Source organism: Entelurus aequoreus, linkage group LG06, assembly GCF_033978785.1.
Source record: "Entelurus aequoreus isolate RoL-2023_Sb linkage group LG06, RoL_Eaeq_v1.1, whole genome shotgun sequence".
In the NCBI taxonomy this organism is placed as follows: Eukaryota; Metazoa; Chordata; class Actinopteri; order Syngnathiformes; family Syngnathidae; genus Entelurus; species Entelurus aequoreus.
In genome coordinates, this window is record NC_084736.1 from 21,814,031 (window position 1) to 21,833,159 (window position 19,129).

Here is a 19,129-nt window from a genome sequence, read left to right on the forward strand (position 1 = left end):
GTGTGTGTGTGTGTGTGTGTTCATATGCGACACTGATCACATGACAGTACCCACCCCCCCCACCCCTCCACATACACACCGCCCCAGGTGACGACTCACCCCTGACCTCCCCCTTTACCTGACACCGTTATTTACACCATTATTATTTTCTATCACGCTGTGTAACACGTGGCCATGCGAGTGTGTGTGTGTGTGTGTGGTCGTTGCCACGGAAACGGCATAAGCAGGAGGGGGTGGAGAAGCCGCCCCAACAAAAACATATACTAATAACAAACATGTTTGTCTTTTTCACCTGTTAATACTCCTGCGTGTTCGTCTTTGAGCAGGTCACGTGTTCCGATGGAAGCGCATCAAGTTGTCATGGCGACGTCCATCAGCCACTCTCTCTCTCCTCCCTGTGTGCGGCGGAGAGAGAGAGGGAGAGGGAGCGAGCGAGCGAGGAGGAGACGAACGCATCCATTCGGCAGCCGCTCTGCAGAGGAGCACGTCGGGGAGAGTTTGTGGCAGCATGAGGATGCGTCTTTTCCCGGCATCGTCATCGCCGTCTTCGCCCGCCTCGTCTCCGTCGTGCCCGCGCACCGTCAAGGTGAGTACCGCCCGCCGCCGCCGCCGCAGTCCATGTCAAGTGCGTGCTTTCGCCAGCGGGCAGGAAGGAGTTAACTCATTTGCATACTTGGAATCCATCTCAAACTTTTCCCTTCATTGGCCGTGTTTTTGTAACCTTGAGAAGCTCCCCCGACGGAACATCTTTTCCTACTTTGTACTGGTACTCTGTTTCCTGGGGTCCATCCTCCTCCTCCTCCTCCTCCTCCTCTTCCTTCCCGCTGATGAAAAATGCGGAGGCACTTTGCGGGCTAATGTGCGACGGGTTAAAGATGTGAGTCAGTCAAGAATCCACCCCCTAGCCCCCCCCCCCCCTCCAAACCCCGGGAGGGCCCCCCCCCCTCCCCCCTCCCCCCTTCAAGCAGAGAACAAGGATGAGATAGATGAGGACTGATGAAGGAACACTGTGCTTCTGTTCCCAGCGTCGGAGTGTCCTCCCGAGCTTTAGTTGACTTCTTGGTGGCTGAAGTGTGACTAGAAGTGTGGCCGTGCAAGTGTACGTTGGCGAACCTTAAAAGGGAACCGCACTTTTTATTTTTTATATTTTTGCCTATCAAATGTAAACATGTAAGACAAGAAGACGTATGTTTTAATTTTTTCCCCCATTCTAACTCGTAAATAAATGCTAGCAAAAGTCAGCTAAGAGTGACACCTCCATCATCGTTTTACATACACACTGTGATGTAGTAACATTCACAATAACATGGAATATTTACGTATTTTCCTTATTTTCCGCATACAGTGTCGTATTATTTTCACAGACGCATCACAAAGTTCGTATTTCCCTTCGACAACAACACTACTAATCATGGCAGACTTCATGAGAGACTACTTTGGGGGGGAAATGATGATCCAGAAACATATATTTTTGAGCCTGAATATAAGGAGGATGAACTGCAAGTTTAAAACAGATGCGGTGAGTAGCAGTATTGCTAAGTGCTAAGCAAGAATGACAACTTATGAACATAACAAAGTTAGTTAAAGTACCACTGATAGTCACACACACACTAGGTGTGGTGAAATTACCCTTTGTATTTGACCCATCCCCTTGTTAGGTAAGGTGAGCAGCAGCGGTGGCCGCGCTCGGGAATCATTTTGGTGATTTAAACACCAATTCCAACCCTTGATGCTGAGTGTCAAACAGGGAGGTAATGGGTCCCATTTTTATAGTCTTTGGTATGACTCGGCCGGGGTTTGAACTCACGACCCACCGATCTCAGCGCGGGCACTCTAACCACAAGGCCACTGAGCAGGTTAATAATAGAACACTTACTTACTGTACGATGTCTGATATCACTGGGATGCCGACCGATGGGATGTTTATATCTTCCCGTTTCGATGAAGAATTTTTCATAATCCATAAAACGTTCTCGGGTCTAAGTTGGATGTCAAAGTTTATCAGCTTCTCGGTTTATGGCCACAAGCTTCTACTATGCAGGCGAGAGGCATGATTTATGATCTAGAATGAACTTTCACCAACTCGGAGGCGATGCAGCAGCTCAATATGTCAATATAGCAGCATAAGCTAGTTAGCTTTCTGTGATCACGGCGCCACTAAAACTAGTTTGTTTGCGTTAGCGCTTATAATAAAACTATCGCTAATACTTGATTAATGTTCAGGTCACGAGATGTAAATTTAGTTTTTTAGAGGGCTTTATGGGCGGAATAGTGTACCTGCATTGTTGGCCACCTCGTACTTGCTGTATTTTACGTCTTAGAATGCATTTAAAAAAAAACATACGTGTTCTTGTCTTACACAATGATTGTGAATGATAGGCAAATTTCCACTTTGAGAGCTTGCACCGAACGTCACATCGACGTCTCTGCCTTTTAGCTCGATGTCTAGCGCTCGCTCTGTCTTCGAGCCTCATGCAGAAAGTGATTCTGATTGAGAAAAAGTCACTTGTTACTTTTTGCCGCTTTGCTTGTGATTGGGTGCTGGTTGTCGCTGCAGTAAATGTCACCGTTGTGCGTGTTGGCCCCATCTAAAGAGTGCCTTCCCAAAATAGATGTGCAAATGTTACCGCTATTTGTCTCACTGTTTGTAGGCTAGCACTCCTCCGTCTCTTCTTATTCTCACCTTTTAAAGCAGGCATTTCCAAAATGGCATCAGGGAGCCAAATTTGGCGAGTTTTATTGCTTTGAAAGGGTTCCCAAATCAAAAACACTACATATTCATGCTTTCTCTTTCAAGCTCACACAACTAGTTGCCACCTGTTGAACATCTCCACTGCCATACATATGACAGTGTGTGGAAACTGCTGCCTCATGGTGATGCTGTACGCTTAAAATAGCTGTTTGACCCACATTTTCACTTTGGCCCATGGAGGCAAAAAGTTTGGGTACCCCTGCTCTAAAAGGACCCATAGTGCCCAGATCTTCGTTTCTTAACCATAGAGCCAGGGGCCACTTGTTGAGCCGCGAGTGTGTTATTCAGCTGTGGTCCGTAATACACTTTTCTACCACTTGTGGCACTAATGACCATGACAAACAAACAGAAGAAGTCTGGAGCTGAAGTTATAGAGAAGTTTCTTAAGCGCAAAAATTGTGACTAAAGTGGTGAAGCTGTATTTATATTTTCACTTTAATATTATTGACAATTTATTCAAGAATCATATATATGTATATGTGTATATATGTACATATATATATATATGTTTAAATATATATATATGTTTAAATATATATATATATATAAGTATATATATATATATATATATATATATATATATATATATATATATATATATATATATATATATATATGTATACGGTATAGCTCGGTTGGTAGAGTGGCCGTGCCAGCAACTTGAGGGTTCCAGGTTTGATCCCCACTTCCGCCATCCTAGTCACTGCCGTTGTGTCTTTGTGCAAGACACTTTACCCACCGCCTCCCAGTGCCACCCACACTGGTTTAAATGTAACTTAGATATTGGGTTTCACTATGTAAAAGCGCTTTGAGTCACTAGAGAAAAGCGCTATATAAAATATAATTCACTAACATATATATATATATATATATATATATATATATATATATATATATATATATATATATGTATGTGTATATATGTGTATATATATACATATATGTATGTATATATATACACGTATGTGTGTGTGTGTATGTATATATATATATATATATATATATATATATATATATATATATATATATATATATATATATATATATATATATACATACACACACACGTTAGGTCAGGAAAAAACACAAGAGACTATCATCCCTACAAGCCTGTTTCGCAGGTTTCCCTGTTCGTCAGGGGGATTATATTTATTTTATTTATAAAATCCCCTGACGATCAGGGAAACCTGCGAAATAGGCTTGTAGGGATGATCTAGCCTCTTGTGTTTTTTCCTGACTTAACGTATATTCCGCTCTACCCCAGTATTGAGCACTGTATAACGGATAAACCACAGAAACCTTGACTATGTGTATATATATGTATATATATATATATTTATATATATGTATATATGTGTATACAGTATGTATATATATATATATATATATATATATATATATATATATATATATATATATATATATATATATATATATATATATATATATATATACATATACATATATATATATATGTATATATATGTATATATATATATATATATATATATATATATATATATATATATATATATATATATATATATATATATATATATATATATATATATATGTATACAGTATATATGTACATATATTTACTTTATGTGTATATATGTATGTAAATGTGTATATATAGTCGAGGTTTCTGTGGTTTATCCGTTATACAGTGCTCAATACCGGGGAACAGCGGAAACCTGCAAAACAGGCTTGTAAGGATGAAATCGCCTCTGTTTTTTCCTGACCTAATATATATATATATATATATATATATATATATATATATATATATATATATATATATATATATGTTTATATATATATATATATATTTATATATATTGTGTGTGTGTATGTATGTATGTATGTATGTATGTATATACTGTAATAATCTTTGATTAATTTGATCATACTTTCAAATCATTTGACAAGGTTGTAAACTGTAAATAGGTTTGATATAATTATTGAATACGATTAAAAAATAAACAGAATAAAACGATGACAAAGTCAGTGTTAATATTTGCCTCTTTAGTGGGAAAGTTAGGTCCCCAGCCAAAAAGGTTAAGAACCCCTAGTCCAGACGACCGTAATTTCACTAACAATTTCTCTTTATATATTCTTTGCTGCTTAAAATGAGTCCAGCAGTCATTTCCCATGATATCCATAACCTTCCCTTTCCTTCGCCAGACTCCATATGTCGCCCCCTCTTTGTGAACTGGGGAGCCCTTTTCCCCGTGTAAATAGTGGGACTAAATACATGTACAACTATTATTATTTTCATGACTTAATTGCTTCTCAATTACTTTTTTCACGACCCCCTGTAGCACATTGTTTTTTTTTCGTTCCCCCCTAAATCGAATTACGATTGAGAATGAAATGAATGGACTGAACACTCTTCTCAGTCATCCACTGTCTTTGTCTCTGCGGGTGGAGGCATGGACACTCGCATGCATACATACTTAAAAGTTGAGGGTCATGCATAGTAGAAATGATCCAGATCAGCCCCAAAATGTCATCAATTGTTTATGATCCCATTTTTGTCAAAGTTTCATCTAAATCCGTCCAAAATTTTTTGAGCTATGTTGATGACATATATATACTTAAAAGTTGAGGGTCATGCATAGTAGAAATGATCCAGATCAGCCCCAAAATGTCATCAATTGTTTATGATCCCATTTTTGTCAAAGTTTCATCTAAATCCGTCCAAAAAATTTTGAGCTATGTTGATGATTAACTGCCTAACTAATGAACAGAGAAAACTCCTAGCGAGTACACAACCTCCTAATGGAGTTAATGATTAATAAAAAAAAATATATAAATATTTAACATCACTTTTAACTTTATCAAATAGTGTTTCTCACTTTCTTTATCAACGTGTTATCACTTGCATTTTTCTTTGGACCCATGGTAGAATATTTTGCAGTCGAAAAAGCCATTGTAGTGGAAGTCACACTGGGAGTCGGCCATTTTATTTGTTGTCGTTCTGTGTTTCCTGTGTAATCTAATTAATTATTGTCCGTCAAATATGTAATTGGTAAGTAAAAAAAAAAAGTTCAGTTATCAACTCGGGCCTCATAGTTTCCATTTCATACAAAAGTGGGAGCTAACATTATCATGCATATACTGTAGATCAGGGGTGTCAAACTCATTTTAGATCGGGGGCCACATGGAGAAAAATCTACTCCCAAGTGGGCCGGACTGATAAAATCACGGCACGATAACTTAGAAATAAAGACAACTTTATTTTGTTTTCTTTGTTAAAAATAGAACAAGCACATTCTGAAAATGTACAAATCATAATGTTGTTGTTGTTTTTTTTTACACTTACATTTTGCGGTTAATAGTATTCTATCTTTATTTGTCGTTATTTATACTTTCTGAATAAATTATGTGATAATTTTCATCAGTCAACTCATTGGTGGTAATTTTCAATCTATCAAGATAAGAAAATAATATCAAAATCAAATTACAGGATGTTATTTATGTAGTTTGATCATTTTCCTCGACTGGTGCACTAACATCATGTGGTTTATTTTTTTTACATATGTAGCATCATCTACAAAGATACAAAGAATTGCTATTGCGACATCTAGTGGACACATTGAGAACGGCAGTTTCTTTCATTCAAAAATTTCGGCTCATTTTTATACTTGGCAAACTCATCCCGCGGGCCGGATAAAATCTGCGGATTAGGCCCACGGACCGTATGTTTGACACCCCTGCTGTAGATGATGCAATTAGTGGATGCCTGGTGGACTACGTGGTGGTGGTCATCATACAGTGTCTCATGGACATCATGCAGGTGCTGATCCAATTGAGCAATGGTCTGCCTTGGTGGAGGTCTGATGCAGCTCGTAAAGGACTCATTTAAAGTCTGCGGTTATTTCTCCTCAGAGCTCAAGATGGCTTCCAGTCGCGCGTCGCCATGAGGGCGGTGTGGAATGTGTAAATGATGACGTGTTGCGAGGAGGAGCACGAAGACGCGGTTGAATGCGTCGATACAAGAACGCAAATATAAGCAAAACGTCCTGACTGACACATGTCTGAAACTACACACCAATCTAACACTTTCTATAATCCTATACTCAAATCATATTGGGATGGTGGAGGTTTTAATTATTATTTTTTTTAATATTTATGTAAATGTATTATTGAGGTTGTACAGCACTACATTAAATTATAGTGAGACCTGTTAGCATGTAGTTCATTTTAATATAATAATATCATAAATATGTATAATATATCAAATATAATAATTTAATAATAATACAATTATTATTATTGTATTATTATTATTATTATTATTATTATTATTAAATATTTACATTTAATTCAAAATATATAAACAATTTTGAATATATTTGGATTCAACAAGGGCAAATATCAAAGATTAAAATATCTAATCACATTTTGTCCGTAGTTAACTCGTAATTAATTGTGACAAATAGTTAACTGATATTAACTGGTAATTGACAAAATGACAAATGTCTGTTCTTTTGCATAATCTTTAATATAAAATATAACCTGATGGTGGAAGTTGTAAAAAAAGTTTGTTTTAATCTATATTTACTGTAAATATTTATTGTTTTCGTACTGTGCTGCAATACATTATCGTAGGGCCTTTTCGCATGTAGCTACATCAAATATAATAAATATACATAATATACAATAGAATAAAAATTAGAATACTAAGAAATATTACTATTATTACTATAAAAATACTTAATTTAAATAAAAAATATATCAAATATTTATAATATAAAAATATTTGGATTCAACAAGAATAAATTAGTAATAGGACAAATATCAAAGGATTAAAACATCTAATCACAATCACATTTTGTCGATAGTTAAACCGTAATTAATCACAATTAATTGTTTTTAATTCTAAATAAGTGTGCCAATGATTGACAATTTTCAAAGTTTTATTACTATCAACATGGGACTGGACAGCTCAACAAAAAATGAAGATAAACACTCCTTTTACAAACACGCCTCCTCAGTCGGTGTATGTTGACTCTTTAGGGCGCTTTGTTGGTTTTTAGTTGCTGGTTGTGGACTTTCCTGTAATTAATTAGCCATTATCATGTTAGCTTTTACAGCCCTAATTAGTAATAAGCGGCAAATATATTTTGTGCCTTATTGTATGTATTGGACGTCGTTCTTTTGTGTACATAATGAAGCGGGTGTCAAGGCTCCAGTGGTCACGGAACATTCTAGCATTTGCTGCACATCTCTGACCTTCTTATTGTGTGTGTGTGCGTGTGTGTGTGTGTGTGTGTGTGTGTGTGTGTGTGTGTGTGTGTGTGTGTGTGTGTGTGTGTGTGTGTGTGTTTGTTTCTACCCTTCTTGAGACATCAACAAGGAAAAGTGCCTTCCATATTAGGACCGAAATCAACATCCCAATACAGAAAACCATTGCATCTAATAGAGAGCCAAATACAAGAATCCTTGAACATTGCTCCAAAGTCAGGATTTTATGTTGATTTAATGCGCATACAAAAGTAAACATTGACAGGTGCAAAGGCAGCAATGTATGATAAAACAAGCTAAAGAAGGACTTCCCTATTCATCCCCAAAAAACCCGCCAGGTGAACAGCTGATTTTACGACTTCTGGTGCTGACGTAAGACTACTCGCGTCCCATATTGACCATAGGATGAACAAATACACTACGGTACTAAGACTATAGTGGCCATTAACAGCTAGCTTCTACAGCTGGGTTGCCCCAAGTGCGGCACAGGGGCCATCTGTGGTCCATGACTCGTTTCTCATCGGCCTTAAGCACATTACAAAAAACAAAAAATAGAGATCTCATTTGCACACCTGGTGGTGAAATCTATCAAAATGAGGGTGGTCTCAAAAAGGAGGGATTTTTCAAATTGACTGTGTGTCGCTTTTAAAAGTGCTGCCCCTCTGGTCAACATATGAAATAACAAGTGTGTAAGAAATTGAAATGCACCCCCTTTGGCCAAAATGAATAAAAACAAATATAATAAATATGTATATAGAGACATACTGTAATAATTTGAAGTCAATAATGAAGATTAAAAACCAATTTAAAAAATAATAGATAAATAATTTTTTTTTACTAAAAGCTGTTTTTTTCTCACAATATGTCGACTTTTTTCTTATAAAATTGGGAACAATTTGTCATATTCTTTCGGTTTCTGTAATATTGCAATATTTTCTTGTAAAATTATTACTTTTTTATGTAAAATGATTACTTTTTAATGCAAAATGGTGACATTTGTCATAAAAAATTCGGACTTTTATCACAATATTGCCACATTTATTTGTTGTTCTTGTAAAACCGTGACATTTTTTTGAGTAAAATTCCAATTATTATTATAATATTGCCAAAATGTTAGTTTTCTTATAAAATTGTGACTTTTGTGGAGTACAATTTCGACTCTTTTCATAAAATTGCCAAATTTTTAAGCTTTTCTTGTCAAATTTGCGACTGTTATTGAGTAAAATTCCAACTTCTATCATAATATTGCACAAATCTTCAGTTTTTCTTGTAACATTTTGACTTGCGTTGAGTAAAATTACGACTTTTATTATAATACTGCCAAAATACTACGTTTTTCTTGTGAAATTCCAACTAATTTTCACAAGCTTTTTTTATATTGGCATGGTATGTATATATTATTAATGCTGTAAATACAAATCTTTGTATATCTAGAAAGGGTGGTGCTAAAGAGGTCGGCATTTTTCTCAGGTCTCAAGAAGGTGAAAAATACAAGAATGTGTGTGTGTGTGACAGCAGTGTAGGGCCAGAGATTATGGCTGACACCAAAAGTGCAGGAACCAGGGCGAGCCGCGTGCTGCTGTCTTCGTAGGGCAGCCATGTCATCGATTGATGGCTCCGACGCTTGCTGATGCGCGCAGCTTGCACGCTGACCGCGGATCAGCCGCCAGAGGGGAAACGACGGCCCTTCCTCCGGAGGCTGCAGCGGGGTCATGCCGCCGCCACGTGCTCCCGCCATGCGTGAACCTGAGAGGTTTTAGCGCGCGATGCGGCACAAATTGTCCGTGGGTGACCGGGGGAGCGCACTAGCGCCGCTGGCCCGTGTGCGGCAGAAATGCTGAGTTGTCTTTGATGGCGGCTTGGGCACCAGTATAATCAGCCCTGATTGGCTCCAGTGCGCCCCTTCTGCCCGCCCCCAGGCCAGGGTGTCTGCCCTCTGGGGGTGATGATGATGATGACTTCTAGGCGGCCATTAATTATTGAATAAGAGCAAATTAGGAATGGTGACATTTCCCTAAGGAATATAATCTCATGAAGACGAGAGAGAGGCTGAAAAACATGAACTGAAGTCATCATGGCCGCCTTTGCTGCTTGCTTGGGCTAATACAATATTTTCTTGAAAGGTACAACCCAGGGCCACTGAGGGCCGCACGCAGGGGCCATTTTCATATTTTTCTTTTCAAAACCAATACAATATATTAGGGCTCCCCTTAAATTTGCTCCCGAATGTTAAAAGTAAGTCATGAATTATTATTGTTTTCTTTATTATTCAACACTTAAATATGTAGAGAGACTTCAATGTATTAGTGTATTGTGTGTGTATGTATGTATATATGTGTGTATATATGTATGTGTATATATGCATGTAAATATGTGTAAATATATATGTGTAAACATATATACAAGCAGTAGAAAATGGATGGATGTATACACTATATTGCCAAAAGTATTTGGCCACCTGCCTTGACTCACATATGAACTTGAAGTGGCATCCCATTCCTAACCCACAGGGTTCAATATGATGTCGGTCCACCTTTTGCAGCTATTACAGCTTCAACTCTCCTGGGAAGGCTGTCCACAAGGTTGCGGAGTGTGTTTATAGGAATTTTCCACCATTCTTCCAAAAGCGCATTGGTGAGGCCACACACTGACGTTGGTCGAGAAGGCCTGGCTCTCAGTCTCCATTCTCATTCAACCCAAAGGTTCAGGTCAGGACTCTGTGCAGGCCAGTCAAGTTCGTCCACACCAGACTCTGTCATCCATGTCTTTATGGACCTTGCTTTGTGCACTGGTGCACAGTCATGTTGGAAGAGGAAGGGGCTCGCTCCAAACTGTTCCCACAAGGTTGGGAGCATGGAATTGTCCAAAATTTTTTGGTGTCATTCAAAGTTCCTTTCACTGGAACTAAGGGGCCAAGCCCAACTCCTGGAGCGGGCCCCTTCCTCTTCCAACATGACTGTGCACCAGTGCACAAAGCAAGGTCCATAAAGACAGAGTCTGGTGTGGATGAACTTGACTGGCCTGCACAGAGTCCTGAACTGAACCCGATAGAACACCTTTGGGATGAATTAGAACGGAGACTGAGAGCCAGGCCTTCTCGACCAACATCAGTGTGACCTCACCAATGTGCTTTTGGGAGAATGGTGGAAAATTCCTACAAACACACTCCGCAACCTTGTGGACAGCCTTCCCAGAAGAGTTGAAGCTGTAATAGCTGCAAAAGGTGGACCGACATCATATTGAACCCTATGGGTTAGGAATGGGATGGCACTTCATATACATATATATATATATATATATATATATATATATATATATATATATATATATATATATATATATATATATATATATATATATATATATATATATATATATATATATGTTTTAGGCCATATCACCCATCCCTAATATATATCTATGATGTGATCTCATCCGATGATAAAAAAAAAAAAAATATTATAACACATAATAACAATAATAATAATAATAATAACAATAATCGATTTATGATTGAGTCGTAGCCCCTGAAAGAGGTGTCCATAGATTGCCACCTTTGCCTTTCAAGCTATGGCTTCTCCTTGGCACAATCACTAGCCATTGAGGTGTTTTCGTACTATATCAGTGGTTCTTAACCTGGGTTCGATCGAACCCTAGGGGTTCGGTGAGTCGGCCTCAGGGGTTCGGCAGAGCCTCTGCCGTGGAGGTCAAGACACACCCGACTCATTGTGTAAATAAAAACTTCTCCCTATCGGCGTATTATGGATACCCCCAAACAATGTTCCCTCTAATTTTCCATATGTGTGAGCAAACGCAAAAACGTCTTGAGCATTCGGTGGAGCACATGTGGTCACACCTGCAGCACACCTGTCCCAAACCTGACCTGTTAAATGTTTTATTATTGTAATCAAATGACAACAGTCATTTCCATGAGATTATTTTCTAATATAAGTGTTTTGGCTCACTTACAATGACTATAACAAATTGTTTTTCACAGTGGCGTGCGGTGAGGTTAATGTCTGGTGAGGCACTGCATCATCACAGTCAGATTTACAAACATCCATCCATCCATTTTCTACCGCTTATTCCCTTCGGGGTCGTGGGGGGCGCTGGAGCCTATCTCAGCTGCAATCGGGTGGAAGGCGGGGTACACCCTGGACAAGTCGCCACCTCATCGCAGGGCCAACACAGATAGACAGACAACATTCACACTCACATTCACACACTAGGGACCATTTAGTGTTGCCAATCAACCTATCCCCAGGTGCATGTCTTTGGAGGTGGGAGGAAGGAAACATATGAACCCTAAATAGTATCTTATTCACCATGTGATTGGCAGCAGTTAACGGGTTATGTTTAAAAGCTCATACCAGCATTCTTTACACAACTGTAGCACACAAAAAAGCACATTTAATAAAAAAAAACATTATTATGGTCTTACCTTTCTTGCTGTACATCCACACAGCCAGTCTTTGCGTGTGTACCACGCCGTTGGAAAAGAACGGGTCTTCTGTCCCGAAGTCAAAAGCAAACCTTTTAGCTCTGGCGTTGGTCTACCTTAAATTATTACCTCCTGCTTCGATTGAAAGTCCAGTTTAGAAAACTGTTTTATTTTACATATATAATCCTCCATGTTTTTAATAAAAGTCCAGGCGAGAGGAAATAAACAATCGCTTGCAAACTTTTTTTTTTCTTTTTTTTTTCTTCTGCGGCCGAGGAATGATCTCTGGGATCACTACCGCCCTCTATCACCAGGAGGCTGGATTACTGCGAGCCTCAACCAGTACGTCTTTTGCAGCAGATTTATGAATGCTCAGCACAAGAAATACGTTACACACATACAGTTTTTGACAAAATACACTGTACATTATATACCTCAGCTAACTAAACTATGCCATAGTTTAGTTAGCTGATATAATTCATATAGCAATACAGTCTCACTGCACAGCAGCTCAGCAGTTAGCCGAGTCATTGTGCACAATCCATGTTGAGGCACAAATCAGTGACGTGCCTCAACTGGCTGCTGATCACCGCACCGTCTCTTCTCAGTATTTGAACGGCAAATGTGAAAATAAAAATAATCTAAAACTGGTGAAGTTAAATGGAAAATAACTTTAGTATAATCACTGGATACATATAACAATTTAATTAATTTTTTTTTCTTTTTACATTTTTTTTCTTTCCATGATGGCAGGTGAGGCCCCGCCTCCCCTGCCTCTAGTGACTGCACGCCACTGGTTTTTCATGAGCTGTGTACTAGTATTATATGTCTGGGTGGGGGATCCTACTTTGGAAATAATGTGTACCCCTTTCAGATATTGCATTTAGTTTCCACTAAAACATTCACATGTTGCACAATGAGATGTAAACATGGGATGATGTGTACATTCCTGTATATTTCTGTTTGTAAAATATATCTTTTTATTAGTATTTCTTTAATATAATAACATAATTTTATGATTACGGTTCGGGTTCGGTGAATGCGCATATGAAACTGGTGGGGTTCGGTACCTCCAACAAGGTTAAGAACCACTGTACTATATAAATCAATGTCAATATAATTATTGTAAAAAAGTGATCTGATGGCAGCTTAGTGAGCACAGTGAACCTTCTTCGGCACCACAACAAACCGTGAAGATTGTGTGAAAGAGTTCTCGCCAGTTGATATCTCTTTCCTCATGTGGCACATTTTATATCTCAATAACGTCCATCCTTTTGTCCCAAAGTCCAAAAAACGACATCTGCTTACATAAGTCACGTACTTCTCATGACTCCACTTCCTGTGTTGTCGTGTGTTTTTGTTGACCGTTTAGCGAGCGGGATTGTTCCCCCCCCCCCCCCCCCCCCCCCCCCAGCCCCCCGGGGCCCTGCACGCTCTGCAGCTCCAGACTGCTTGGCTGCACCTCGGCTCCTGAGGGGGTTTTGTTGTGGGTCAGCGGTGACACGAGAGCCCGCTCGAATGCGAGCGCCGTGGCGTGCCCGTGCCAGCGCGCTTGTCGCCCAACATAACATAACGGTGAAAACGGCGGAGATTGTCACATGGGGTCCGTGTGATGACACGGTCCGGGGGGGGGGAACACTAGCTAGCGTCCACCCCCCCGGAGAGAAGACTTAGAAGAAGGTGATGTATGCACGCTGTGGACCATTACTCTCACACTTTGCTCCTCCAGCGTGTTGACTCAGTCCAACACTTTATTTACATTTTTTTGCCCCGCTTGCACTTTTCCCCCTGCGGCTGTGGTGTCCACGCTCACATTTCGCTGTGCGGCGGCCATTCTGCGATATTTGTCAACCTTTTCAGGAACGTGATGATGACCCCGACTGGCCTCTGCTAGACCAGAGGTGTCCAAACATGTCGCACTCAGGCTAAAATGTCCCCAACATCACAGCCACAATGTACTGTAGGCCCAAATGTGCTGAGTTGGCGGGACAAGAGGTTTTAGCTTCGTGTTGTGGCGTTAAAATCTAACATCTTAATAATAGACCATACACTCCTCTCACGGGACCAGGCCATACGCCATGTTGGCTTCACGAGATGAGAGTTAGAGCTGGACCATTATGGCAAAAATAATAATCACGATTGTTATGGGCCTGCTGCCACGCAAGCACCCATTAATGGGCTAGCATTTTAGCTAATTTTGACTGTTTAAACCTAAAAATCATGGATTTTGATACTTGGCACAATCTTAGAAGTATGTTCACTTCTTCTATGTTGGCATGCTAATGTTTTATGTTAGCATTTTAGCTAATGTTGTATGTTTAAACCTAAAAATCATGGTGTGACAGTCTGTTGCTGTCGTGCGGGTTCCATGGACCACCAAGGATTGACATTACGTCGAGCAGGTTTGACTTTCTTTATTTTTCAATAATTACGCAGTCTCTGGTCGAATCGCTTTTCAGCTCCTTCCTCTTCCTGCTCGCTCTTCGGTTCCCTTTTCAGTTTGCCGGGTCTGTGTCTTCCTCTGGCTCTCCGTCTCTTGCGCGCTGCATGTGCTGCGGACTCTCCAACTCTTTCTGCCCCGTCGTTCTCTGCTGCTCCCCTTTTACACATTGCAAGGAGATTATATGATTGTGCCCAGATGGCCGATCCACGCACCTGATATTATTTACGGCGTCGATCCCGGTGCGCCGCTGGCCCGCCGGCCACGCCTCCTCGCCGTTATCTTGGAGTGGGCCTTGGCGTGCCCTGCCTCGCCGTCGGTCTGCGGGCCACGCCTCCCCACACATGGTTTTTGATAGGTGGCACAATCTTAAAAATAGGTTCACTTCTCCTATGTTGGCATGTTAATGTTTTATGTTAGCATTTTAGCAAATTTTGTATGTTTAAACCTAAAAATCATGGATTTTGACACTTGGCACAATCTTAGAGTATGTTCACTTCTCCTATGTGGGCATATTAGCATTTTTGCTAATTTTGTATGTTTAAACTACTTGGCACAATTTTAGAAATATGTTCACTTCTATGTTGGCATGCTAATGTTTTATGTTAGCATTTTAGCTCATTTTAAACCTAAAAATCATGGATTTTGATACTTGGCACAATCTTACTTTTTAAATACACCAATGGTGCAACTGGACACATCCTCAGTGATGTAACCTAGGATCACAGGGGGTTTCGGGTCTTTCAACAATCAGACCCCCTCCCCTAGGCGACCCAGCTAGGGTTGATCAGGCCCCAGCCTGTGTCCAGGTAGCGCTACTGCCCTACATGCCACGCCTCTCCCCTCCTGATCCACAGCCACCTTGATGCCACTTCTGCTGCATCTGTGGCTAACTTCATGGCCCTTCGCTGGCTGGCCCCTGTGATGCCAAGCATTCTGTAGGCCCTGCAGAGGGATTTGCCCACAAACCCTCGACATCCCACTTCAACGGGCCGGCACATCGCTCGCCACCCATTGCTCCGACACTCCTCCACAAGCTGAGAGTACTCTGCGCTCTTCCTCTCATTGGCCTCCTCCATACGGTCCTCCCAAGGCACTGTGAGCTCCAGGAGGATTACCTGCTTGGAGGCCACTGAGGTAAGCACAATATCTGGCCTTAGTGTTGTTTTGGCAACCACGTCAGGGCACAATCTTAGAAGTATGTTCACTTCTCCTATGTGGGCATAATAGCATTTTTGCAAATTGTGTATGTTTAAACCTAAAAGTCATAGATTTTGATACTTGGCACAATCTTAGAAGTATGTTCACTTCTTCTATGTTGGCATGCTAATGTTTTATGTTAGCATTTTAGCTAATGTATGTTTAAACCTAAAAATCATGGTTTTTGATACGTGGCACAATCTTAAAAATATGTCCACTTCTCCTATGTTGGCATGTTAATGTTTTATATTAGCATTTTAGCTCATTTTAAACCTAAAAAGCATGGATTTTAATACTTGGCACAATCTTAGAAGTATGTTCACTTCTACTATCTTGGCATATTAGCATTTTTGCTAATTTAGTTTGTTTAAACCTTAAAATCATAGATTTTGATACTTGGCACAATCTTAGAAGTATGTTCACTTCTTCTATGTTGGCATGCTAATGTTTTATGTTAGCATTTTAGCTAATGTGTGTTTAAACCTAAAAATCATGGTTTTTGATACTTGGCACAATCTTAAAAATATGTTCACTTCTCCTATGTTGGCATGTTAATGTTTTATGTTAGCATTTTAGCTCATTTTAAACCTAAAAATCATGGATTTTGATACTTGGCACAATCTTAGAAGTATGTTCACTTCTCCTATGTTGGCATATTAGCATTTTAGCTAATTTTGTATGTTTAAACCTAAAAATCCTAGATTTTGATACTTGGTCTATCTTAGAAGTATGTTCACTTCTTCTATGTTGGCATGCTAATGTTTTATGTTAGCATTTTTGCTCATTTTGTATGTTTAAACCTAAAAATCATAGATTTTGATACTTGGCACAATCTTAGAAGTACGTTCACTTCTTCTATGTTGGCATGCTAATGTTTTATGTTAGCATTTTAGCTAATTTTTAACCTAAAAATCATGGATTTTGATTCTTGGCACAATCTTAGAAGTATGTTCACTTCTCCTATGTGGGCATATTAGCATTTTTGCTAATTTTGTATGTTTAAACCTAAAAATCATAGATTTTGATATTTGGCACAATTTTAGAAATATGTTCACTTCTATGTTGGCATGCTAATGTTTTATGTTAGCATTGTAGCTCATTTTAAACCTAAAAATCATGGATTTTGATACTTGGCACAATCTTCGAAGTATGTTCACTTCTCCTATGTGGGCATAATAGCATTTTTGCAAATTTTGTATGTTTAAACCTAAAAATCATAGATTTTGATACTTGGCACAATCTTAGAAGTATGTTCACTTCTTCTATGTTGGCATGCTAATGTTTTATGTTAGCATTTTAGCTAATGTTGTATGTTTAAACCTAAAAACCATGGTTTTTGATAGTTTGCACAATCTTAAAAATATGTTCACTTCTCCTATGATGGCATGTTAATGTTTTATGTTAGCATTTTAGCTAATTTTAAACCTAAAAATCATGGATTTTGATACTTGGCACAATCTTTGAAGTATGTTCACTTCTCCTATGTTGGCATATTTGCATTTTAGCTAATTTTGTATGTTTAAACCTAAAAATCCTAGATTTTGATACTTGGTCTATCTTAGAAGTATGTTCACTTCTTCTATGTTGGCATGCTAATATTTTGTTAGCATTTTTGCTCATTTTGTATGTTTAAACCTAAAAATCATAGATTGTGATACTTGGCACAATCTTAGAAGTACGTTCACTTCTTCTATGTTGGCATGCTAATGTTTTATGTTAGCATTTTAGCTAATTTTAAACCTAAAAATCATGGACTTTGATACTTGGCACAATCTTAAAAGTATGTTCACTTTTTCTATGTTGGCACGCTAATGTTTTATGTTAGCATTTTAGCTATTTTTTAAACCTAAAAATCATGGATTTTGATACTTGGCACAATATTAGAAGTATGTTCACTTCTCCTATCTTGGCATATTAGCATTTTAGCTAATTTTGTATGTTTAAACCTAAAAATCCTGGATTTTGATACTTGGCACAATCTTAGAAGTATGTTTACTTCTCCTATATTGGCATGCTAATGTTTTATATTAGCATTTTAGCTAAATTTGTTTGTTTAAACCTAAAAATCGTGGCTATTGAAACTTGGCACAATCTTAGAAGTATGTTCACTTCTCCTATGTTAGCATGCTAATGTTTTATGCAAGCATTTTAGCTCATTTTGTTCGTTTAAACCTGAAAGTCATAGATTTTGATACTTGGCACAATCTTAGAAGTATGTTCACTTCTCCTATGTTAGCATGCTAATGTTTTATGCAAGCATTTTAGCTCATTTTGTTCGTTTAAACCTGAAAATCATAGATTTTGATACTTGGCACAATCTTAGAAGTATGTTCACTTCTTCTATGTTGGCATGCTAATGTTATTTTGCTAGCATTTTAGCTCATTTTGTTTGTTTAAACCTAAAAAAAAATCACGTTTTTGTAATTCTAGGCGCCAGCTTAAAAATATGCTAACTCATCCTATTTTAGCAAGCTAATGTTAGCATGCTAACATTTTATGCTAGACTTTTAGCTAATTTTGTATGTTTAAACCTAAAAATCATGGATTTTGTGGTCGTCTCCACATTGTTTTGTTTAGGGCGTGTTTCAGGGAGGAATGAGCGCTACTGTACACTATTTTTTCCTAAACAAATATTCCTTCTCCTCAATGACAGCATTTCACTCACATTGATGCCAATTTTCCTAAAATGTTGCGATTAACAGCATTTAATGGCCAATTCTGTTATACTGTCAACAGTTACGTGAATGTGAAAATCATACTTTTTTGTTGAGTAGGACACCCTAATAATGTGATCAAATTTGTGCTATTTTAGTGTTATTTTTATTGATTATTTTGTCTAAACTTTGGACTCTGAAGTCTACTTTTCTTCAGAAGGGACACAGTTCACTCGGGTTTTGACCAGAACACAGTAGGCGTTTAAAGGGACCAATCAGAAAGGAGGGAAGTTGCTAAACTGTGCTCACACACAAAGTTTGGTTTTAATTAGCGAGGTTTTTGGCACAGTTTTGACGGCGTATGTCACACCCCTACTTGACAATTAACA

General features: G+C 38.6%; 1 protein-coding gene across 1 annotated transcript in view; it reads left to right on the forward strand.

The window, feature by feature from the left end:
• Nucleotides 1–323: 323 nt before the first annotated feature.
• Nucleotides 324–19,129, forward strand: part of lrrc4ba (leucine rich repeat containing 4Ba) — a 145,561-nt gene continuing 126,755 nt past the window's right edge. The window contains exon 1 of the mRNA XM_062050248.1: nt 324–586. The gene's annotated coding sequence lies outside the window, so the exon portion shown is untranslated. The remainder of the gene's footprint in view (nt 587–19,129) is intronic.